Here is a 26,642-nt window from a genome sequence, read left to right on the forward strand (position 1 = left end):
ACAGCCACACACACACACAGCCACACACACACACACACACACACACACACACACACACACACACACACACACACACACACACACACACACACACACACACACACACACACACACACACACTGGAGCTCTGCACACACAACACAGCACAGCACATCTACACACACAACACAGGACCTCTACACACAACACAACACAGCACAGCACCTCTACACACAACACAGATCCTCTACACACAACACCTCTACACACAACACAGAACCTCTACACACAAACTGCTGCTACACACACAAACTGCTGCTACACACAAATACAACACAACAGCACACACACAGCTGCTGCTACACTCATAAACACTGCTGCTGCTGCTGACACTGACACACACACACACACAGAGAAACTACAGCCATAAACAAACTGCAGACAGACACTCACTTGCTTTGCAGACTCTCTCGCCCCCACCCCACCAATTCAACTGAATCTTCTCAGTTCACGGAGCAAGGGGGAGGAGTCAACCTGTGGCTGATACTTTTTAACCAATCCCCTGCCCTGTCTCAGAGCTGTTCCTACTTTTAGACCAATCCCCTGCCCTGTCTCAGCTCTTCTGAAAGCTGAGTGGCTGAAAATAATCACATTGAAATCAACACTTTGCAAGCAGCTAAATTTCCGGGCATTACTGATTGGATAATGCCCGGAATTTTAACCAATCAGAGGGCAGGAATTTCAATAATGCCTGGAATTTGACTGCTTTAGCCTATAATACATAGTATAAGGTAGTAACATCAGAGCAGGATGAAATTTCTGTCCTGAAGGACTTTGATAAACTGGAAACTTAGGCCGTTAAATGGCAGATGAGGTTTAATACAGTAAGGTTATGCATTTAGGAAACAAGCGACTTACAAATTAAATTGGGAACAATTAGTCTAATCCTTGATGGAGAAGGATTTAGGAGTGCTTGTAGACAGCAGGCTGAGCAATAGTGCCCAAAGTCATGCACTAGTTGCAATAGCAAACAAGATTAAATGGGCAATGGATGGAAGGGAAATAAACATAATTATGCCACCCTATAAAGCATTGGTACCATCACACCTTGAATATGGAGTACAGTTTTAGGCACCACTCCATAAAAAGAGATTATGGAACTAGAAAAAGGGCAGAGAAGAGCCACCAAATTAATAAAGGGGATGGAAAATCTTACTTATGAGGAGAGGCTAGCTAAATTAGATTTGTTTACATTAGAAGAGAGGCGTCTAAGAGGGGATATGATAACTATATACAAATATATTTGGTGACAATACAAGGAGCTTTCATCCCAAGGGCAGGTTGAAGAACATTCTTTACAAAAAAGTCAGCTATTTCATGTAAGGATCAAGACACAATGAGTGGGTTTACACATAGGAGCTGGCATCGACACGCCGATGCTGCAGTTGGCTCAATATCTTCAATTGACTTTCCAGGTGACAGTATTTTGTAAAGCTCTGGCCAATGCAGGTCATCTGCACTCAGGGTGAAACATTCTGTGGCAAGTCCCAGTGCTTTGAACATGTCTTTGAGCTCCCATGACATATTTAAACCAATATTACTTGGTTATCCTCAGTGATGAGGAGATTGGATTTTCATGGGTTAGTTTCTAGCATGTTCTTCAACTGAAAAAAGAAAGAATTGCCGGCGCCAAAACAGTCCATTGAATGATTGCAATAGAAACCAAACCGTCTTTTGAAAAGTCCCAAAAATGTCCGTGGATATGCAGGCAGTGAAGGGATCAACGGGCGGCTCACACCATATAATAGTGCAATATGTGAAAAGAAGAAAAACAGATTATGGTGCAGTACGCCAAATATGTTGACATAAAACCATGACAAACATACACACAACAGACAAAACACACAGTGACAACAAACACTAGCAAGGCTATTATCCTAATAAAAAGCTATTTAATTACAACAAAATAATAAGTTCCGGAGGGTGCAGCACTGGAGTCCAGAGGGGTAAAATTAAAACCCTACTTACAGGACACGAAACTTTAAAAGGCAGTAAGGCTGAAGATCACACCGGTGCTCCTCAAAGCTGATGACCGTGGCTTCTTCCAGGAGTTTCCTCTTGGTGGGGGTGGATGGTGAGTAGAACGAAAACCGGGACTTCCGGGTGGATGTGACGTCACACGCCGCGGTATACCGAGATCAACGCTCCTCTCTCCTCTCCTTTCCCCTTGCAGCCTGCACGACTGCTAACCAATACCCAATAACTGCTGACCAGTATCCTCCACAACGACAGCTCTAAAAACGGAATGATCTCCCAACGCGTTTCATGCGCGCACTTCTTCAGGGGGTGTAACCTGCCCATGGGCGTCCGCAGAAATTTTTTCAGGGGGGGCACAAAATTTTAACGGCCAGTGCCCGGCGTAAAAGTGGTGGTGAGTGCACCGTGGTGAGCGAGCCCGACCAGCATAAGGGGGGTTTTCTCCCTCACCCCCCCCCCCCCCAGAGAAAATTTTGGAAAAAAAGTGTGCAAATGGTGCATTTTCAAGCAAATTTGAGAAAGCAGGTTAATAAAGCAATTGTGAAAGTGTAGTTATGACATCAGAAAAGAGCAGCTACTCAGGGTTGCCGGATCTGGTGGGTGCCTGGAGAACTTGCCATGTCACTCTGGCGCTTAAGTGCAGAAAGTCTTCTGCGTTAGGGAGAATTCCGCTTTCTCCCGTGTGAAGCTTGAGAGTCAGATCTAGAAGAAAGCAGTATAGGTTATTTTGGTGTAGGTACAGTATAGGTACATGTATAGGTACAGTTAAGATATATAGGGTAAATAAGATATCCATAACCAGAGTGTGAGACAGAGAGCGAGGCAGGGTGACAGAGAGAGTGAGGCAGGGTGACAGAGAGAGCGAGGCAGGATGACAGAGAGAGCGAGGCAGGGTGACAGAGAGAGCGAGGCAGGGTGACAGAGAGAGCGAGGCAGGATGACAGAGAGAGCGAGGAAGGATGACAGAGAGAGCGAGGAAGGATGACAGAGAGAGCGAGGAAGGATGACAGAGAGAGCGAGGCAGGATGACAGAGAGAGGGAGGCAGGGTGACAGAGAGAGCGAGGCAGGATGACAGAGAGAGCGAGGCAGGATGACAGAGAGAGCGAGGCAGGGTGACAGAGAGAGCGAGGCAGGGTGACAGAGAGAGCGAGGCAGGATGACAGAGAGAGCGAGGCAGGGTGACAGAGAGAGCGAGGCAGGGTGACAGAGAGAGCGAGGCAGGATGACAGAGAGAGCGAGGCAGGGTGACAGAGAGAGCGAGGCAGGGTGACAGAGAGAGCGAGGCAGGATGACAGAGAGAGCGAGGCAGGATGACAGAGAGAGCGAGGCAGGGTGACAGAGAGAGCGAGGCAGGGTGACAGAGAGAGCGAGGCAGGATGACAGAGAGAGCGAGGCAGGATGACAGAGAGAGCGAGGAAGGATGACAGAGAGAGCGAGGCACGGTGACAGAGAGAGGGCGGCAGGGTGACAGAGAGAGCGAGGCAGGGTGACAGAGAGAGCGAGGCAAGGTGACAGAGAGAGCGAGGCAGGATGACAGAGAGCGAGGCAGGATGACAGAGAGAGCGAGGCAGGATGACAGAGAGAGGGAGGCAGGGTGACAGAGAGAGCGAGGCAGGATGACAGAGAGAGCGAGGCAGGATGACAGAGAGAGCGAGGCAGGGTGACAGAGAGAGCGAGGCAGGGTGACAGAGAGAGCGAGGCAGGATGACAGAGAGAGCGAGGCAGGGTGACAGAGAGAGCGAGGCAGGGTGACAGAGAGAGCGAGGCAGGGTGACAGAGAGAGCGAGGCAGGGTGACAGAGAGAGCGAGGCAGGGTGACAGAGAGAGGGAGACAGGGGGGAGACCAGGGGAGACATAGGGGGAGGTCCAGGGGAGGCTGTGGGGGGCCAGAGGAGGTCCAGGAGAGGTCTTGGGGGGACCAGGGGAGGCCGTGGGGGGACCAGGGGAGGTCTTGGGGGGACCAGGGGAGGCTGTGGGGGGACCTCTGGAGGCCATGGTGGGACCAGGGAAGGTCTTGGGGGGACCAGGGGAGGCTTTGGGGGGACCAGGGGAGGCCGTGGGGGGACCAGGGGAGGCCGTGGGGGGACCTCTGGAGGCCGTGGGGGGACCAGGGGAGACCGTGGTGGGACCAGGGGAGGTCTTGGGGGGACCAGGGGAGGCTGTGGGGGGACCAGGGGAGGCCGTGGGGGGACCAGGGGAGGCCGTGGGGGGACCAGGGGAGGCCGTGGGGGGACCAGGGGAGGTCTTGGGGGGACCAGGGGAGGCTGTGGGGGGACCAGGGGAGGCTGTGGGGGGACCAGGGGAGGCCGTGGGGGGACCAGGGGAGGCCAGTGAGGGGGGCAAAGGAGGCCCGGGGACATTGCTTATCTGCTCTAGAAGAAATGGCGGCTTCACAGCTCAGAGCCTGGCTGCGAGCCAAAAAAAAAAATCCTGGCAAAGCGCCAGCCAATCAGGTTGGGGGGGAGGAGTCCGGCAGGGGAATTGTTTTTGAGACTTCATTAGGCACGGCCAGGACTGCGAGTGATCCAGGGGGGGCAAGCGCCCCCCCTTGCTCCCCCCTGCGGATGCCCATGAACCTGCCCTGACATACTACAGTTTATATACACTGTGTCATTAGTGCTAATTGGCTAATTGGATAGCATGAGTTGATTTAACCCATCAATTGCCATAGTCAGGGCTTTATAACATCAAGCCTTGCTAAACATACAGTACATTAAACATACATAAAACATAACAACATTAAAACATTAAAAATTGGGTTTTAAAATATGGTATTAAAATAATAAATAAACAAAGGAGCTGACAGAAAATGAACTCAATAACATATCATAGAAAGGCTTTTAATTCGAAGTCTATGTTCAGCCATCTTGGGGAGAGTGTTTTTAGTTCATAGATCCAGTATGCTTCACGCATACTGGCCTGTTTTAATCTATTCCCACCTCTTAAATTAGGCTGAACCACTTCTATGGCCTGACATTTTAAACCTTTAGGATTTTTATTATGGCACAAGAGAAAATGATGAGAGACACTATGTGTGACTAATCCTTTCTTGATGTTATAGATGTGCTCATAAATGCGTCTCTGGAAGGTTCTCCTAGTTCTGCCAATATACTGCAAGCCACAAGGGCATTGAAGCAAGTATATTACAAAAGTTGAATGGCAGTTTATAAATGTTTTAATGGGATAGCTTCCAGAGGTTACATTGGATGTAAAATGTTTAGCATTCTCACTATAAGAGCAAGCCACACATTTCGCACAGGTAAAAAATCCTTTTGGCCCCCCTGTCTGCTTCTGTTTCTGTTGCTTTACCGGACAACTCGGGGCTAATTTAGATTTTAAGTTATTAGCCTTTGAGAATATAATTTGGGGTTTCTTTGGGAGAATGTCCGCCAATATATCATCTTTTAACAGGATGGGCCAATATTTATTTATAATCTGTTTTATTTTGGGAGCCATCTCGTTATATTGGGTAATAAAAGCAACTTTATTATGACATTTTTCTTTTGTGTCTTTTTTCTTATTATTATATTTGAGTAAAGTATCTCTCTCTATTTTGGTAACTTGTTCAAATGCCTCATCTAAGAGACTCTCTGGGTACTTTCTCTCAATAAATGTATTTTTTAGGTCTTTGGCCTGCATTTTAAAAGTCTCATCTTCAGAGCAGTTGCGTTTAAGACACACCAGCTGACCCTTAGGGATATTGTGCAGCCACTGGGGGTTATGCTGGCTATCTGCACGTACATAATTATTAGCTTGTACTGGCTTGAAAAAAGTCCTAGTATGGAGTGTGTTTTGATAAATATAAATGTGCAAATCCAAAAAATCAATGTGCTCAGTGCTATAATTACAGGTGAATTTAAGGTTGTGATGATTACTATTTAAATAGGTACAGAAGTCATCTAGTGAGGCTTGACTACCTGACCAAACAAAAAACACATCATCAATGTAGCGCCGCCAGAGCACAAGGCCCGCTCCTAGGGGGCAGTTGTTCCAAATAGATTCCTCCTCCCAGTTGTCCATAAATATATTTGCATAACTAGGAGCAAACCTCGTGCCCATAGCGGTGCCACATTTCTGAATATAGTAGTGTGAATTAAAGGTGAAATAATTGTGAGTCAAAATAAACCATATGCTATCCACCAAAAAACTCCTTTTAATTAAAGAATGATTATTTTTCTTTTCCAAAATACGAGACACGGCTCGGCAGCCTAGTTTGTGATCAATCACAGTATATAAAGATGTAACGTCAGCCGTAGCCAATATATAACTAGGCTGCCATTCCAGATCTTTCCAAATTTGTAGTATATGTGTCGTGTCTCGCAAATAGGATTTAACACCAGTGACTATAGGTTGAAGGTGATGGTCAATAAATTGGGAAAGATTGGAAGTGAGTGAAGAAATACCAGAAATAATAGGTCTACCGGGGGGGTGAAGTGAGACTTTTGTGGATTTTCGGTGTAAAGTAAAACAAAGGGGTGCGGGGGCACTGAATAGACAGAAAATCAAATTCATCTTTACATATGGCCCCACTATTCAAGCCAGTAGTCAGCAAATACCCCAGTTCTGTCTGAAACTGCACCAAAGGGTCACCTGTAAGGGGGAGGCCTGTGGTCCTATCTCCCAATAATCTCATGGATTCTTGTATATAATAGTCCTTATCCATGACCACAATACCTCCACCCTTATCTGCAGATTTAATGACAATGGAAGTATTGCTTTCCAAACTCTGAACAGCCTCTTTCTCTTGAACATTAAAATTATCATGCCTAATTCTATATGTTCGACATGAATTCTCCAGGTCCATATTAACCATCTCCACAAAAGAGCTAACCAAATGCCCCTGGGAAAACTTGGGGCAAAATGTTGAGGGTTTCTTAAAGCTCCTATGTGGGGGGTCATCTATGCAGCCAACCTCTCTAGGTAAATCTATTTGGTTTGATACAGCATCCCTTGCAAAATACTTATTTAGGGCTAATTTGCGGGCAAATTTGTGGACATCTATAAAAAGATTGAAGCTGTTTGGCCCGCAAACTGGGGCAAATGATAGACCCTTACTCAGTACCTTTTTTTCAATATTAGTCAGTGAATACTGGCTGATATTGAATATACTAGGAAATTCTTTCTTTTTCCTTATTCGATTTCTACCAGCACCTCCTCTTCTCCCTCTGACCCTGTCTTTCTTTTCTTGTAGTTTGGAGGAGGTCGTTGTTCTAATGGTGGTTTCACTATTTCCACTTCTGGGAATATGTGTTCTCTCTCCTTCCATGTTTTGTACAATTTGATGTTCTTCAACTGAGCCACTTTCTCGCCATTGAGGTAGGTTTTCCGAACTAAAACATTACCTTGGCTAATCGCATTCCACCTCTTGACTGAGTTCAAAGCAGAGAAGCGGAACCTTGTATCCAAAGCGAAGCGGCCGCCCCTTGTATTTCATGAGGAATTGGAAGTACAGGGCAGGTTTTACTTCTTTTCTTCTCCTCATATCTCTGAGATCATCCTTCCCCATGGTAAAAAAAAGTGTTGGAAAAGCTTGAGCAATATACCTTTTAGCGTTGAATTCATTTATAGGAATTGTAGAGATATCTAGCCAGGTTGAAGGGCATTTGCGACCCGATCGCCTTGAGGATTCGGTAGAAGCTGTGGTACACTGATGTGCTCCAATGCGTCGCTATCTCAAACTAGGGAATCCTCCTCGCCCTACTATGTCATTTGAACGATGAAACATTAAAACCAGTGATACTGTCTTTCTTGGATAACGTTTGTTGCATAGCGATGACCGAAGACGGACTCTCTAAGGCATTCAGCAAGGCACGAGCAAAGTGTCAACATTCGGTGTAAAATGTCAAAATGTTCCACGCTTCCATTGTATTTATATTGTTGACCTTTCATCCGATACACTGAAACAACAGGATTGATCTTGACGATTAGGAGTCTCAATCATTGTGAGGTTTAACAGCGTGTCTGGAACCGTCCCTGGGTCCATGTTGTTGTCAGCGGTGTAAAGTCCTGGAGATTTCTTCATCTTGTTGTTAGCTGGAGGCCAGGAAAGTTGATTTGACAGGACACGCCGGTTGACTGTCAAGTCTCGCATGTTCTCTTCAAATACTTCATGTGATTGTCTGATCGTCAATTGAAGGAACGTGTTCCACGCCTCACTGCGTTGTTCTGCACTGTGTCGTTTGTCTCTGCAGCACTCACTGCTCGATATTTACAGTAAATGTCATTCACTAAGCGTTGTCATCATTCCGAGAGATAGTTTGCTGAGGCGTCTCATTGTTACGGGCAACACGAACTCTCTCCAAGATAAGTTGTCTCCGTGCAACTAATTTCTGAGGCAACCCAATCTCTCTCCAAGATAAACTGTCTCTCTTCAATTAGTTTTTTCGGTCAACTCATTTCTGAGGGAACACAAAATCTCTCTAAGCTAAGTTGTCTTCTGGTGATTGTTTGTTTTGCAACTCATTTCTATGAGCAGTGCGCACTCGCTCTTGACTCCGCATCCTTGTTAACAAAGCCTGTGAGGGTGTTTATCTGCTTAGAGCTTCAGTAGCCATTTCTGAACGTGCTGCTCCTCTTCCTTGAGTTTACGCTCTGGAGTTTCATTTTGACAAGAAGTTTTCATTCTCTTCCTTGCTTCTTCTCGATAAGGAGATGACTCACCCTCATCTTCGGGGGGTTCTCTTGTTTCGCATTCTCTGATAATTGCTTTGTCTTAAATGAGCTTTTTCAGATTGCATGCAATTCACACATTTTCTTAGCGCGTTTGTTTTTTTTCGGATTGTTTCTCCATTTTCATCTCGGTTTAAACATTTATTTACACGGTAAAATACCTAATAATACAAAGATTAATAACATGGAATGAATCACGGGCAAAACCACATTTGAAACACCATAAATTTGTGGATTTTGTCATCAATTTATCTTAGTATTCTCAAAATTCAGCTAAAAACAGTAATGTCCGACCAATATAAATCTCACAATATTGTGTGCTATTATATGAGCCTATAAACTAGACAAGTTTCCACTGACAGTCGATGCAACAGTAACAAAGTTGTCCAGAAAAGCGGCTATTGTCTGTCACTGCGATTAATAATAATAATAATAGCATGTTCTTGTATAGTGCTGCTAGTTTTACGTAGCGCTTTACAGAGATATTTTGCAGGCACAGGTCCCTGCCCCGTGGAGCTTACAATCTATGTTTTTGGTGCCTGAGGCACAGGGAGATAAAGTGACTTGCCAAAGGTCACAAGGAGCCGACACCGGGAATTGAACCAGGCCCCCCTGCTGCAAGCTCAGTGCCAGTCAGTGTCTTTACTCACTGAGCCGCTCCTTCTCCCTTCTCCCTTTCTTGAAGTCAAGCAAAAATGTTTATACTAAATACCACTTCAACTCTCGCATTATTGCCACTTGAAAATAAATATGTTTCATATGATATCACAAACTGCAAAACACTTCCACGTAACAATCTCATTCGCAACAAACTGTCCAAAAAGTTGAAAAACAAAAAACCAACACAGAGACCTCTTTCTGAAGAAGGCCGTGATGTATGTACTGACCTTGTGGATACCGTGAAAACCAATAAAAAACCTATTGCGCAATGAATAATTATCACTGCCAGCGACATGTCAAAGTGAACCTACGAGTTGCTGTTGTACAGTGTTGTTTGTTACCTTCGTTACCAATTTATTTTCATTTTAGATATTTAATTTCTCTGAAACGGTTCAATCAAATAGTCTGATAATCTTGTAAAAGTGGCAAAATAACACAGTTCATGTTTTGTATCCAGAATCCGAATTGACGAGATGTACAGCTTCATTTTTTCTTTGATCACTTCCAAAAACAAAAAAAAAATGAATTCCAGGATGGGAGCTGCACCGATTAGGGTGAAACTTCTGGCGGATTTAAATTAGGATGCCAGGAAGGTACTGTCAGCATTGTATCCGAATTGGTCGTGGCGTCTGGCTTGTGGAGAGATAACACACGAACAAAAACACAAACAGACAAACACTCAAAGTGGCCACAATGTCTAGTTGAAGTCTTCACTTCGCTCGCTCACTCATCCAAAAACATGGGTCTGCTCTCTGAATATAGAAAAAGAACTGAATTATATGTGAGATATAAAAGAAGGCAATTAAAGATGATCCGATTATAAATGAGATACATTGAATGTTGAGCAGTTTTTCTTATAACAATCATATAACCGGCAGACTTCGCCTGAGCGTTCAGTCACTTACTCCTCTCCTCGTGGTTGTAACTTTACACTCTCGGTGTTGCTAGATCAGAACGGGGTCCGGCACACACGTCCGTTCCACGCAACACAAGTCCTTGCCACAAAAACGATATACGCTCCTCTTCTTAAAATAATACATACAGAGAGTGAGCCCACAACGTTTCGGACAGCTCGCCCTTCGTCAGGTTTTCTGAAGTGATTATGTTTAACACTTTAATAGCCTTTTCCCCACCTCCTCTTCTGGTTATACCAGCCGTATATACATGTCTCTATATACACAGTATAGGTGTTCTTTGCCTATTTCTGCCCCTAGCTTTGTCTCTATATACCAGCCGGAAGTAACACAAAACGTGCATATATTAGATATTTACAATACAATTAAAATCTTTACTGATAGCATCTCATTCTCTCTCACTTCTATATCATCCCATCATAATCAAATCTACATCTATCCCGTTGTGTATCCCCTCCTTCTACTGCTACTAAAGGAGAATATTGCATCCAGAATCGCGGTGAGCCATTCTGTTACTGGACTCTTTACAATAATTCAAACTGAACGTTTTTTCAGACAAACTACAATAGACATGTCATTTATATACACTTACAGTACTATTCATACATTTTATACCAAATGAGTAATCAAATCTTTAATACATATCTTATTATACAAAAAATGTCATAAACTATTTTCAATACTGTTGTTGTGCCCAACCCTATTCATTTTCTCACTCTACAACAAGGGGGAAAAGCCTTTCATTCTACTACATAAATGCAGCAATTAATAAAGAATACATTCAAAGTCTATCTTCTCATTTAACCCCTTAGATGGATTATCAATCCAAAATGTTTCACACATCCGTGGCAAGTGAACTATTTCCTTCCCGTGCAGTTGTTGTACATCAACATGTTCCAATACTTGCCACTGTAATTGGGAAACATTGTGTTGATATAAATAAAAAAATGTTTCCGAACTGGTGTCTCCCATATCCTGTTATTCTCAGGGTTATGGTACCTAATGTTCGATTTCTGCATCAACTGCATCCCCCTGGTCTAAATTCCTACTTACGTCGTCAAAGAAATTAATAAGGTTAGTTTGGCATGATCTATCTTTCATAAATCCATGCTAACTACTAATTTTTTTTTCCATTAGGTATTCCTTAATATTATCCCATTCCAAACCTTCAATTAGCTTCCCCGCTATTGAAGTCAGGCTTACAGGTCTGTAATTCCCCAGTTGTGATCTAGCTCCCTTTTTAAATATAGGCACCACGTCTGCTTTATGCCAATCTTGTGGTACTGAGCTTGTGGAAATGGAGTTCTTGAATATTAAATTTAATGGTTTGGCTATTACTGAACCGACCTCCTTGAGAACTCTTGGATGTATGCCATCTGGGGCCAGGTGCCTTATTCACTTTAATTTTATCAAGCTACCTATGAACTTCTTCCTCAGTTTACCAATTGATCATTAATATGGAGGCTGTGACTTCCTCCTGCAGCACTACTATTGAACTTGATTCTTCCCTGGTAAACACAGATCAAAGAATTTGTTTAATACCTCTGCTCCGCTCGGAGGAATGTGAAGCCCGTGGCTTTCTTCCCAGTGGCGGGGGCATGCCACGGTTGGTCTCCCACGACATACCATGGTGAGTATTAGTCTGACTCACATCTGTTACTTCTTTCTATAACCACTCTACACAGGGAGTAAAGAGGGGGTGAGGTCAGGATGAAAAGGTCCCCAAGCATCAATGTACTTATGATAAGAAGACTAGCTGGTCTTTTACCAAAGCCTCTCGTCGGCAAAACCAAAACAAAGAAACTGTGCCAGATTTATTAAAGAAAAACATTCTTCCTGACCTGATTTCTTGTGTGGTAAATCTGGCGCAGAGCTTTTGCAACCGGAGAATAAAATGTTTAATCTTTAAAGCAAAATGTATCAATATATGTTTTGAAACTTCTCTGGACATCGACAAAACATCTCTACACAGGGACTTATCACTGTTTAAGAGAAACTGCCTCTAAATCCAGCAGCGAGCTGGTTAATTGCACACAGGCAATCAACCAGACTCCACTTGGCTGATTAGGACTCTGAGAAATAGCCTGATGTGAGAAACAGGAGAGAGATTCCTTAGCTCACATTTGGGCTGACAGAAGGAGAGCAGAGAAGCCTGCACACAGACACTGTCTTGAGCACAAAGGCTGTGCTGAGATCAAGACACCCAGACACCCAGAGACCTATATTTCCTGGACACAGAGGACCCAGGAACCTGCCAGAGACTGACATGGAGGGCCACCTGCTTAAGGTACTTCCTGAGACTTTGGGGTGATAGGCTGGTAATGGGAATATCCCTCCAGTCCTGCAGATAGGGTCTGGGGAAGTAAGTTAGCCCTTATAAAGGGACAGGGGTTTGTTATTTTGTTGTTTTTGTATGTTTTGCCTGGATAGAGGAACAGGCTCAATAAAGCCAACATATAATTTCCCCCAAATCGGTCACCATTATATGTACCTCTGCATACATCTCTTACAATCTCCATGTGACTTTACCATTTATAATTCACCGCGCTGCCAGAATGATCCTATAAAATGCAAATTGCTCTAACCATTCCTATAATTTCTCACATTTTTTGATTGAGCTTGTAAAACTAATTGCCATCATTATTTTTTATTTGTGGTGAACTTTCCATGCATACATTAAAGGGCTGAGAAATGGAGCAGGGAACAGGGCCTGCTGCAATCGTCTTTTATCACTTCCCTGTTATTACCCAATTTCCTTAACCCCTGTGCTGCTAGATGGGCAATACTGTACATTGGATGGCATTGTATTGCGGGATTGTCTATGATATTCTGCGTTATCACTGCCTTTCAATCCTATGGAAAATCTGAGACATTCTGATTATAACACAATATTTTGAGTTATTTTGATGAGTACTTCAGTATTAGGGGATACCTTTTTTTATTTGAACTAACAATGGATATTACTGTAGTGCCGACGAGTATTCTAAAACAAATCTGGGGCAATCACCAACAAGACCCAGGTACATGCCGGGTACATGCCGGGTACATCCTGGGTACATGCTGGGTAAATGCTGGGTACATGCTGGGTACATGCTGGGTACATGCTGGGTACATGCTGGGTACATGCTGGGTACATGCCGGGTACATGCCGGGTACATGCCGGGTACATGCTGGGTACATGCCGGGTACATGCTGGGTACATGCTGCAACATTTCAGTGACATTTCTGCAGACAAACTAATGGCCCATCGGATTAAAAGCGGGGGTCCCTGGCAGTCCCTATCAAACTGAATGGGACTGCCAGGGACCCCTGCTGTGTTAATCCGATGGGCCATTTTCTCTGCAGAAATGTCACTGAAATGTTGCAGCATGTACCCAGCATGTACCCGGAATGTACCTGGCATGTACCCGGCATGTACCCAGCATGTGCCCAGCATGTACCCAGCATGTACCCAGCATGTACCCGGCATGTACCCAGCATGTACCCAGCATGTACCCAGCATGTACCCAGCATGTACCCGGAATGTACCTGTCATGTACCCGGCATGTACCCAGCATGTGCCCAGCATGTACCCAGCATGTACCCAGCATGTACCCGGCATGTACCCAGCATGTACCCGGCGTGTGCCCAGCATGTACCCAGCATGTACCCGGCATGTACCCGGCATGTACCTGTCATGTACCCAGCATGTGCCCAGCATGTACCCGGCATGTACCCAGCATGTACCCGGCATGTACCCAGCATGTACCCAGCATGTGCCCAGCATGTACCCAGCATGTACCCATCATGTGCCCGGCATGTACCTGTCATGTACCCAGCATGTACCCGGCATGTACCCGGCATGTACCCGGCATGTACCTGGTTCTTGTTGGTGATAGTCCCAGATTTTCCAAGGCAAGTTTAAGGCAAGTTTTAGAATACTCGTCGGCGCACCTGTATAAGACAAGCTTTCGAGAGTTCTCCTCTCTTCCTCAGGTCGCCAATTCTGATTTACAGATTCCAGGCGTTTAAAACAAATGTAAAAAAAAAAAAAGCTCCAAAAATAAGATAGCCACCTCAGGCACAAGATGTACTCTAGGAAAGGAATATCAGAGGGAATGGTAAACAGACAGGGCAATACATGGGTGAAAGGGACAGTGAGACACAGGACCATACAGTGTAACCCTCAGCAGTGTGCAGGGGGGTGGAGGAGCAGGGGGGGGGAGGAGAGGGGGTTAATTGCTAAATTAACCGGGGAGGCAGGGAGAAACATTATACAAAATTATGATAGTGCGTTAGTATATTTGAACCCCCCAATATCCGCATGAAGTCCACCTGTTTTAGTATCAAAGAACATGACCACTTTGAGTTCAAATGTTTTCCGTTCTTGGTGCCTTGAAACATTCCGTTGAGGATTTGGATGTTTAAATCATTTATGGAATGACCTGGCTGTGAGAAGCGGTGTCCCATTGGAGTGCAGTATCTACCTTCTTCATGGAGTGTTATTGTGTGTCTGTGTAGGGTCATTCTGGTTTGCGGTTTTGTCTGAGGTTTGGTGGTTGCCGGAATGCAAGGATGGGGTTTTTTGGGGAAGATGTATTTTAATGTTTCATCCTCTGACAGCATAGGTTGCGTGGCCCCTAGTGATATGCAAGTGGTTGTTTTTTCATCTTCTTGTATTGGAGCAGATATTCTTGTGGGGCATTAAGTGCAGTTGTGATTGTTGGGGACAACAGTCTTTGGCTTGTATCCCTTCTATCTGAATGACTCAGCCAGGTGTCTGTATCTGTCTTTAGTGTCAGAGCATATATAGTGATATCTTATAGCCTGGCTGTGTATGATGGGTCATTTTGTATGAATGGGATGGAAGCTGGAGTTATGGAGGTAACTACATCTGTCTGTGGGGTTCTTGTGTACTGATGGGTAGTTTGCCATTCTTCAGTGTTACTGTTGTATCTAGAAAGTTCAAAAGATACTAGGACACAGGGTTCCTAGAAATCCGTGCTAAGCTGTGGGGTATTTCTGGATACTATCCAGGATATGGCTAATAATTAAAGACAGGCAGGGATAACCACCACTCTCTGTTCACATGTGTGTCTGTGTCTGATATATTGACTCCTAAAGTGTGGGGAACCTGTGTACAATGGAAAAGTCAGTAAAGAAATCTCTGACTTCCCAGTACCACAATAATTATGTCCCCTTGGAGATAGACACTTATATTTGTAGACACCCAGCTATAGTAAATGAGCTGGGGTATTCACGTTTGAGAGTTTCTCTGTCCAGTGGAACCCACGGCGTGCATCACGTGAACGATATACAGCATATAATTCCTCGCGGAAAACGGAGCACAGCAATGCCAAAAATAAGGGGGCTAGATACCGATAATTGAATAAAAATCCTTTATTCCATGATAAACATCATGGCACGGATGTGTAAAACCTCTTACGCATTTCGGGCCGTCGCCCTTTGTCAAAGAGAATGTTTTACCGACTGCGTCTGCAACAGCTGATATAGGGTGGTACAGTACGTGGCCCCTAGTGATATGCAAGTGGTTGTTTTTTCATCTTCTTGTATTGGAGCAGATATTCTTGTGGGGCATTAAGTGCAGTTGTGATTGTTGGGGACAACAGTCTTTGGCTTGTATCCCTTCTATCTGAATGACTCAGCCAGGGTTGTGAGGTGTCTGTATCTGTCTTTAGTGTCAGAGCATATATAGTGATATCTTATAGCCTGGCTGTGTATGATGGGTCATTTTGTATGAATGGGATGGAAGCTGGAGTTATGGAGGTAACTACATCTGTCTGTGGGGTTCTTGTGTACTGATGTGTAGTTTTCCATTCTTCAGTGTTACTGTTGTATCTAGAAAGTTCACTAGGTTTTCCTTAATAATCTATTTTGAGCTTAATTGATGGGTGGAATGAATTCAAAGACTCATAAAATTGTTTTAGATTTTCTTCGCCCTCTGTCCATATTATAAACAGATCATCAATGTATCTGTAAAATTTGTAAGGTTTGTGGTGGCTTGTGGTTAGGAATCTCTGTTCAAGATTGGCCATAAAAAGATTGGCATATTGCGGTGCCATCCTGGTGCCCATTGCAGTCCCCATTAGTTGTAGATAAATGTCCTTGAAGCTGAAGTAGTTGTGTGTGAGGATGTATTCTATCAGTTTGGTCATTACTTCAGCGCTGTATTTCTGATCCAGGGGAGATATTGCAAGGAATTGCAAACATGCCTCAGTACCATCCTTTTGGCGGATGTTGCTGTACAGGGATCCTACATGGTAACTAGTAGTGTGTTGGATGGTAGTTGTTTGATGTTAAGTTTATTGAGGAAATCTGTGACTCGTGGTTTTAGGATATTCTCCATTAGACAAATAACCTCTGAAAGCTCAAATCCAGACCAACCTCACCATATATATTTTTATGTGAAAAGACTACAGGGTATGTGACAATGTATAAACATAAAACAGAGAACCCCAATATGACATCCAACATGCCAAATCATATAGTTAAATATGTATCTGTTCTCAAATAAGTGAGGGTAACTTAGTTAAATTCTTTTACCAAAGCATTGTAAGCTTACAGATCACATCAAGGTTTGCCTCTTTCTGTAAGTCCTAATCGTATCTCTGCACACGTTCTCTGTACCTCTCCAATATGAGGAAGGAGTCTTAATAGACAGGTCATGCACAGCTGCATCTCAAAACTTGCTATTCTCCCCTATTCCTGATATTTGTTCAGTGAGTGCATCCATCCATGAAGGGGGACGCCCCCTTCATGTGTTACAGTATCCAGAAGGAGTGCAGAAAATCTACTCATACAATCTATTGGGACGCTGTCCCCATCTATCAAATAAGAACTCAATGTATATTTCTGTGCCTAAAGACTGTGGATATTATTAAGTATATGGTAACCCTAAACGAGAGTGTGTTATTTAAGCTGGGAACCAGGTTAGTTGGCCAACAACAGTTAGAAAGGCTTATGCTGCTGTATAGTTAGTTTCACTAAAAGGGATAGGCTTTACTTTTATGATTTCGTTTTCTTAAAGTGACAGGCAGTATGAAATATTGTGTCACTAATATAAGAGCAATGGCTGAGTGCCTACAAGGAGTATTTGTTAAAGCTGCAGTCCCCTACTGGGATGAAATAAAACAGGCAGAAGCCTGAGTTCCGCACTATAATGCTACGTGTTATCCTTGTGTTTCTCTAAATAACCTTAGAAGACTGTGTCGTGAAGAGCCCAGACAGATGTCAGTGCTACGCAAGGGTGGCGTTTGTCACAATATTAATACATCTAGGGAAAGAAAGAGGAGTTACACTTACTGTACATACAAACTTTCAGGTTCACTGTAAAGGCAGTCGCATCAAAGTCCTGAAAGTACCGATTGTACTCAAAAATGATACCAGACAAACATTAGTTAACCGTCGAGGATGTTATTTTTACCAAGCCATTTACTGTTTTTTTTACTCTTGACAAACCTGTTTATATAAGAACTGCGGATCTCACGTTGATCTTTCCCAATCTGTTCTGGCTGTGGCTACAAAATGTTTTCTTTCAGAATAATTGGCATATGCTAGATTCTTTGGCAGCTATTTTCTCATAAAAAGAAAAAAACAAAGCAAACCCATTTGGCTGGAGATTTACCTTCTGTGGCTTGGCAACGCAAGTTTCCAGGTCTCTACCACCAATCAATATCGTTATGTATGTATGTATGTCTGTCTTTATTTATATAGCGCTTCACATTAGTACTACACGTGACAATCATATAAATAAAAAATAATACCAATAACAGATCATGGGAATAAGTGCTTCAGACATAAAAGTAACATTTCGGAAGAGGAGTCCCTGCTCCGGGGAACTTACAATCTAATTGGTGGGGAGAACGTACAGAGACAGTAGGAGGGCGTTCTGGTAAGTGCGTCTGCAGGGGGACAAGCTTTATGTATCATGTATAGTATTAGCTACGGTGCTACACATAGGCTTCTTTAAGCAAGTGTTTCTTAAGGTGGGTCTTAAAGGGGGCTAGTCGGGTACTGAGGGGAAGGGCTTTCCAGAGGTGCGGGGTAGAAAGTGAGAAAGGTTAAAGGCGGGAGAGAGCTTTAGATACAAAGAGGGTAGAAAGAAGACATCCATGAGCAGAACGCAAGGGTCGGGATGGTGCATAGCGAGAAATTAGGGCTGAGATGTAAGGAGGGACAGAAGAGGGTAAAGCTTTAAAAGTGAGGAGGAGAATTGAGTGCGAGATGCGGGATTTGATAGGACGCCCGGAGAGGGATTTCAGCAGGGGAGATTATGATGAACTCAATGCCCAACAGGGAAAAAAATCAGAGGCAAAATGTTGAGCTTATTTGGATCTTTTGTTGGAAATCTTGCTTTTCTTGAATTGTGCATCGCATCTCCAGTACTCTAAATAACACTAGTGTGTTATCACATGTAAATATCATGTTCATGTGTAATATACAAGTTACACATTGCAGGCAGAGAAGGGGGATAGGTTACAACTTTAAACCTAGCTGAAATCTGAGAGCATTAAAAGGTGTCACAAAAATACAAGTCCTGTGAGTTGGGTTCTCTCCTCCTGACCAGCAGTTAATGGCGCTTCCACTTCTTTGTAGTCACAAGATAAGAAAAATCCGAGACACGCCTATAAATTCATGGGGAGTTTGCCACTTGTAGCTCAAGGTTGCATGTCTATAGCCAGCGCTGCAATCAGATTTCCCGAGGCCCAGGACCAAAGTTTCCACTGGGACCCCCCACCCACGTGTTAGCGGCCTTGCGAGAACAAACACCCACCCCGTTTTCTCTTACAATCCCCCCCCTTCTCACACACCTCCTCAGTCTCTCACCCCCTCTTACACTCCCCCATTATCCTTTCCTTCTCCTCTCCCTCTTTTACACCTCCACCTTTCTCATCCTCATGTATTTCTCCCCCCCCCACTCAATATCCCCCCTCCCCAAGAGATACACACACACACAATAAGCCTCTCTCCCCAAATACACATGCACGCAGGCACACAATAAGGCCCCCTCCCCAAATAGACACACACACACACACACACACACACACACAGACACACACACAAAGCCCCTTCCCCAAATACACACACACACACACACACACACACACACACACACACACAATAAGCCCCCCTCACCAAATACACACACATACAATAAGCCCCCTCCCCAAATACACACACATACAATAAGCCCCCTCCCCAAATACACACACATACAATAAGCGCCCTCCCCAAATACACACACATACAATAAGCCCCCTCCCCAAATACACACACATACAATAAGCCCCCTCCCCAAATACACACACATACAATAAGCGCCCTCCCCAAATACACACACATACAATAAGCCCCCTCCCCAAATACACACACATCTCCAATAAGCCCCCTCCCCAAATACACACACATCTCCAATAAGCCCCCCTCATTATAAACATTTTATGGAGACTATATAAATGATATTTATAAGCACATTCACAGTGCTGGTGCTTTGCTTTTTCTTCTTTTATCCCTTACTCTTTCTATTTTATTGTCTGTGTCTATATCGGTGAAATGGAAGCCTTACAAAGATCTCCGTGAATAGGGGGAATGTGTGATTCAGCGTAGAAGGAAGGGAATACTGCAACGGTCACGGTAGAAAAAAAAACAATGAAGTCAGATTTAGGCGTTGGATGAAAAAATTTAATTTTGTCACATTTTATAAATAATTCTGTCCGAAATAAATTAAACTGTGTCTCACTCTAATTCAATGAGACCCGACAGTATCATTGTCATTAATCCACTACATTTGCCAAAACTTAGTTGCACCAACTGATAGACAAAAGAGAACAAATGTACGTTTTATGAGTCATTTCTGGGACAACGTTCCATTTCTATAACAAGAAGGAAATACCCAGTAATAACTTCCCCTGCCTATGAAGAGGGTCATTGGAAACCCACCTTGTAACTTTAGGTAAGTCATTCTGTTTCTCTGTGGCCACGCGCTACACATGAGATTACATTTTAGCAGGCACAGTGAAACGCTGCCCTGTAACGGCTATAAAAAGATGTGTTATTAAAAATACTGTATATAAAAAGCTATATTATTATTATTGTGTGTTAAACCTTATACTGCAAATATTAAACATGTTTTCATCACTTTACAGCAGGTGTGACCAACGCCAGTCCCCAAGGGCCACCAACAGGTTAGGTTTTCAGGATATCCTTACTTCAGCACATTGAGCCTCCTATGCTGAAGCAGGGATATCCCTAATACCAGACCTGTTGGTGACCCTTGAGGACTGGCATTGGTCAGTCTTCGACTAAGCCATTGATTGAGCCACCTGTGCTGAAGCAGGGATATCCTGAAAACTTGACCTGTTGGTTGCCCTTGAGGACTGCAGTTGGCCACCCTTGCTTCACAGTGTCTCCAGAATAACAAATGTGAAATAGTACTGAGATAAGAAGTTAGCAGTTTTGTGCGGAAATGTAGGAGAGTAACATCCGGTTAGCATGACGGATGAAATCTTGCCGCTCTGCCGCTGCCATTAAACCATGTATTTGCAAAGATCGGTTACATACGTTGACGCGAGGATACTGTACATGTATGTAAATTGTGTCACGTTTGAGATGGGATAAAAGGATTCCTTATGCCCACTCATCTCTGGCTAATACTAGAAGAACAAAAGCTGCTGTAGAGAGGACTTTTCTGTTAGTTATTGCTGTGGGTCAGTGGTCAGCGGATTGAAGATCACACAGAGCAGCATCGCAGGTGCAAATGTAGCAATGGTCTCCGGCTTAAGCTGACCCCAATAACCGTGGCACACACAGTGCCGCTTTTATAACAGACGCCATTGAGATTAGAGGAGAGGAAATTGAAGTGAAAACGTGGCGTTTACTGCTCTTAGAGGTGATTCACTCAGGCCATACCGCACCAGGACGCACATGGACTTGAATGCAAGATTGCAAACAGTATTGCTCAATCTACACTATCGCACCTTAACACATTATACCCTTAGGCTGCGTCCATAGACGTTTCTCCCGTGTGGAGGCGCGCGGAGGCTGAGGGAAAGCGGGTGCTTTCCCTGGCCATGGTACGCGCGCCGTCTGTGAGCATATCTATGGGCGTGCCAATGATGTCACGGAGATGGTTCACCCTCATTGGGCGAACCGCTCACGTGACCGCCCTATCGCGCGAGAAACCAGTTTTAACTGAATTCTCGCGCATCGCGCGCCCCCTCCTGCCTCCGCGCGCACGCGCCCGCACGCTGCATGTACGCGAACACTGTCTTAAGGCAGTCTGTTCGCTCAGCGTGCGGACGCGTCCGCGCTGTCTGCCACAGTATGGACGCAGCCTCACAGGGTCACTGGTAGAGATGGGCGAATCCGCCCAAATCCGTCTCCTGGATTTTCTCGCATTTTACCCCCAAATTTGGTCGGTTTCAATCCGCCCGGATTTATCCAAATCTGTTGACGGATTTGTGGAATCCAATCTGCGGGCTGCGGAATACGCGGAGTGTATCGGCAACAATAACAAGTCCGCAAAACGCGAATCGCCATTTTTGAGATTGATCCGTGGAAATCTGCGGACCACAGGAACCGGCCGATCCGCTGCGGGTCCAAATCCGCCCGTCTCTACTAACTGGTAGATACAGTAGATACTTCCCAGAAAAGGCTGTAGAGACGTTGCTATACTTACTGTCCCCTAGTGGCGCGGCCGCACAAGTGAAAGTCCACGTGCCAGAGACAGTGGGGTCTATTCTCGTAGCCCCGAAGTTGTCAGCGCCAAACCGTGCGGCTTGTTCAGAAGTAACGAAATGTGAGGAAAAAATCCCGTTGTCTATTGCAAATCACTTGTTCTAAACCACTTCTAATAAAAGTGACAAACCTCATGGATTAGCAGCCAATCCGCTGGTGTACTTGCTTGGTGCTGGTGCTAACTCCCTCCCGTCTGATTCATGGGTTTTGTTCTCTCGGATAAACCCATATTTCTGGCTCTGGATGTAACTCACAATGTCAATCTCATCCCCCTTGAAGTGACATGAAACAAACGTGAGTTTTTAGAAGTGGTTTGCATCACGGAGCTACGAGAATAGCTGTTTGTCAAAAAATGTGAGTTGGGAGGCTTTTTTTTTTTGACTAACCGATCAGATTGGCAGAGCCGTAGTGAAACCGCATCTACAAAAGCAATATGGTGTCACCATACAGATGTGTGCCGGGATAGGCGCACTCACGGTACTGTAACCCTGCCCCGGGTGCACATCAGATCTAGTAACCAATGAAGGAACTTGTACATTGCATGGAGAAGACGTATCAAGTGGTCTTAATAAACAATAAAGTGTTTATCAACATGTTATCCTGTTCTAGTAAACACGTTATCAAGACCGCTGCCTGCGTACTTCTTATCCTTGCCATACAGATGTGGACATCTGTTCTAATAATGTCCAGTGTATTTCAAATTCAAGCAGGATTAGTTCATTTGGGCCAGCAGTAATAATAACAATAACTTTATCTTATATAGCGCTTCACAATGACAAAATAGTATGTTGTATGCAGCAGATAGGATTTCTGCAGACACTGTCCCTGCCCAGAGGATCTTACAATGTGTGTTTCTGGTGCCTGAGGCACAGGGAGGCAAATGAGAATTTTTCACAGGTAGTGTTAGGACCTGCATACTGGTCATGCCGTGACGTGGCTGCAGGCTTATAACACTTTGGTCAAAGGGTTTAACTAAATGACCCTTATTTATGAGAATACTAATAATGACGTATTTAACTATGTATTTTGTCACATCGGATGTAGCATTGGGTATTTTTGTCTTTTATTGTATATGCTTTGAGATATATATAGATGTGAACATATATATATGTTATGGAACAAGAGCCACATTTCTGACTCACCCCCTCTCTCCTTTGCAGTTTCTGCCTGTCAGATTTTATTCCCAGCTGCATGGAGTCTGCAGACACATACTGTGCCTGTGTGGCTTGCAACAATGTTGCACTCCTTGCCTGCGAGCATGACATCAGTGAGCTGCTACAGCAGTCTCTGAGATCCTCACCAGAATGGGCTAGTTTGCCCCCCCTCCTGTTTGTTCAGACATGGTCTGCCCCTAGACTATTCCTTTGCCCACACCGCACCTCACTTCCTCTTTTCAACCCTGGAGACAGTGAGTAAAGAACCTTTCTCTGTTTATCCCCCTTGGTGAGGCCATCTCTTTTTACCGGTTCCTAACTAATAATCACCAATACACACCATCCACAAGTATCTGTACCCTGCTACCTTTTCCCAATAAAGTGGAGGAAATATTACAGGACTTGGAGTGATTTAAAAGGGAACTGTGTTAATGCTATCGGGAGCCATTCATACCAACGTGCCCTGGCTTCAGAATAGTAAAAAGAGGACCTTGTGCCTTGGGAAATACACACAGAGGAGCTGCTACCCACAGCCTTTATGCTAAAGATACAAGCAAGCAGCTTACGTAGCAAATAAATAAACAGCAGTCTCTCACCACATTGCACAAGCACGTTGCTACACAGAGCCACAAGCCTCTACACAGCAAACTACCACAGCTTTATGCAAAGACAGTGAGCAGCCTTACTTTGCTAATACTACACAAAGGAATCACACAGCAGCTACTACTCAAAGACTTTATGCTATACAGAATAGTCTCTGCACCCCAGGACAAGCAGCAGCTTCACTCTGCCAGACAGGGCAGCAAGCTTTATACAGCAAACTGCACACAGCCTTGCAACTAACAGTGCTTCTCTCACAATACCTAATTGCCTTTTTCTCTGTCTGAGTCCACCCGCTGCTCAGCCCCACAGCGAGGAGCCAACGGACATCTGTAAGTACAGCTACCCCAACGCTGCACGCTGCAGGACACCGCTCGGCATCATCTGAGACAGACGCCCATCGCTGACAAGGTAAAAGACCGCACGCCACACGCACTGGCAAAGGCCTACACACACCTACAGCATGGCAGAACTCAGAGCCTCACCAGACATCACGCAGGAAAGCGATCTCTCAGACACAGAGACCGCTGCGCATCTGCAACAGGCGCAGGCAGGCGCAAGGCCTAAACGGACAGTCACACTGACACAAAAGGCCCGCGAAAAATATGAGAGCGACATTGAAGCACACCGCGAAAGGTTAGAGAAGGCCTGGGAGGACACTGGTCGTGAAATATGTAACGTTGCAAGCACTAGTGATCAGGAGAAACAAATTAGGCAAGCTATAGCCCAATTGAGGTCAAGTCACAAACGTTACCAAATGCTGTCACAAACATATCTCGCCTACCTAAAAAGAATTAACACGGAGGAAAGCCTCAGCGAACGTGACCAGCAGGAGGCAACTGACCGGGAGCGTGACGGCTTCGTGCAGACCACTGTCACTGAGGCCGAAGACCAGAGAAAGGACCTTTTGCTGGAAACTGCATCGCAGCGCTCAAGCACATCCAGACACTCATCAAGGTCAGCAAGATCAGTGCAATCTCACGCGTCTAGCGCAAGCGCGAGTGCTACCAAGGCGCGAGCCACAGCAGAGGCCGCACGTGCCAGGGCCGAATATGGTCGGAGAGAGGCAGCCGTAAGGGCAGAAAAGGCGCGCATAGAAGAGGAGGAGCAGGCCGCCTCCGCTGCCAATGCCGCCGCCGCCGCTGCTACTGCCGCCGCCGCCAATGCCGCCGCCGCTGCTACCACCGCCGCTGCCAATGCGCGTAGAAAGGCCGAATTAGATGCGGATCTAGAGGCTCTAAGCAAAGAAGAGGACGCCGCTGCCGCCATAGCCCAAGCCGAAGTCCTAGAAGCAGCTGCGAGACAGGACGGCGGGGAGCTACCGTACAGACGGATAGCTTCAGAGGATCCAGCCCAACGCACTGAAGACTACGTAAGGAGCCTCTTCAGCGTAAACACCAGCGCACCATCTCAACACGGAGGGAGCGACACCACAGACAACGAAGACTCGCTAGGGCCACGAGGAGAAGACGCTGCTCCGTCAATGCCACACGCTGCCTGGGATAGCCACAGCCGCAACAGTGATCCACACGCCAGAGCGCACACGGATGCACCACAACAGGCTCGTAATCCAGGTACACCCACGCGTGAGAAAACAGCCCCTCACACTAGCCAGCAGCCATCACGCGTCCACGCCAAGGAAGAGGCGACCGCACAGACCGTCCCAGCAACTACCTCAGAACGGGGCAAACGCGCCGATGTCTCAGGTCTGACAGACATAGCCAAGTACATGATCCGGCGCGACTTGGTGCACGCAGGACTCATCAGCTTCGACGACCGCCCTGAGAACTACCGGACGTGGAAGTTCACGTTCAAAGACGCAATCGACAGCTTGGACTTCTCAGCAAGGGAAGAGCTCAACCTGTTAGTTAAGTTCTTGGGGAACGTATCCAGAGAGCAAGCGCAGAGACTTCGGACGGCAAACGCACATCAACCCCAAGTAGGTCTGGACCTAGTGTGGGAAAGGCTAGAAGAGACCTATGGCAGCCCTGAAGCAGTCGAGGATTCACTCTTCAAAAGAATCGAGAGCTTCCCCAAGATCACGAATAAAGACTACTCGAAGTTACGTGATCTCGGAGACCTGCTGCAAGAACTGGAGTTCGCAAGGAAAGACCATTCCTTAATAGGTCTCAATGCCCTAGATTCAGCTCGTGGAGTGAGACCCATCCTGGAGAAGCTACCCTTCAACCTCCAAGAAAGGTGGCTTTCACAAGGTTCCAAATACAAAAGGGAGAAGCAGGTTGTCTTCCCCCCATTCTCATTCTTCGTGAGCTTCATCTGCGAAGCGGCAAAGACAAGAAACGACCCCAGCTTCATCTTAGGGGCGCAAACCACATCCAGCGCCAGCCACCCGAGGAACGAAAGGTCAACAGCAAGGTGCAAGGACTCCAGAACACCCATCTCGGTCCACAGGACGGACGTGCCCCCTACGACCCACGCGAGTCCCAGCCAGACGGCCGACAGGGACAAAAAACCAAGGGACCTTAACAAAGGATGCCCAGATCCTGCTGCTACTTGGCAGAGACATCATGAGAGCACACAAGATCCGCGAACAGCGAAATGGGGACCACAACGGCCCAAGCGCTCAAAGGCTCGATCTAGGATGGGTGGTAGTGGGAGAAGTATGCATAGACAGGATACGAGGACCTGACAACGTAGGCGCCCTACGAACGAACTTGTTGGAGAACGGTCGTATATCCCACTTCAAACCTTGTCCGAACCACTTTCAGGTCCACGAGAAGCTCGAGACCAAAAGGAACTATGGAGACGCGCCTGTGGCAAGAAAATACCCCAACAACCTAGGGAGTACAGTGTTCCAGACAACAAAGGACGACGACAAACAGGCGCCATCAATGGAAGACAAAGAATTCTTGAGGTTAATGGATAAGGAGC

Source organism: Ascaphus truei, chromosome 3 (assembly GCF_040206685.1).
Source record: "Ascaphus truei isolate aAscTru1 chromosome 3, aAscTru1.hap1, whole genome shotgun sequence".
In the NCBI taxonomy this organism is placed as follows: domain Eukaryota; kingdom Metazoa; phylum Chordata; class Amphibia; order Anura; family Ascaphidae; genus Ascaphus; species Ascaphus truei.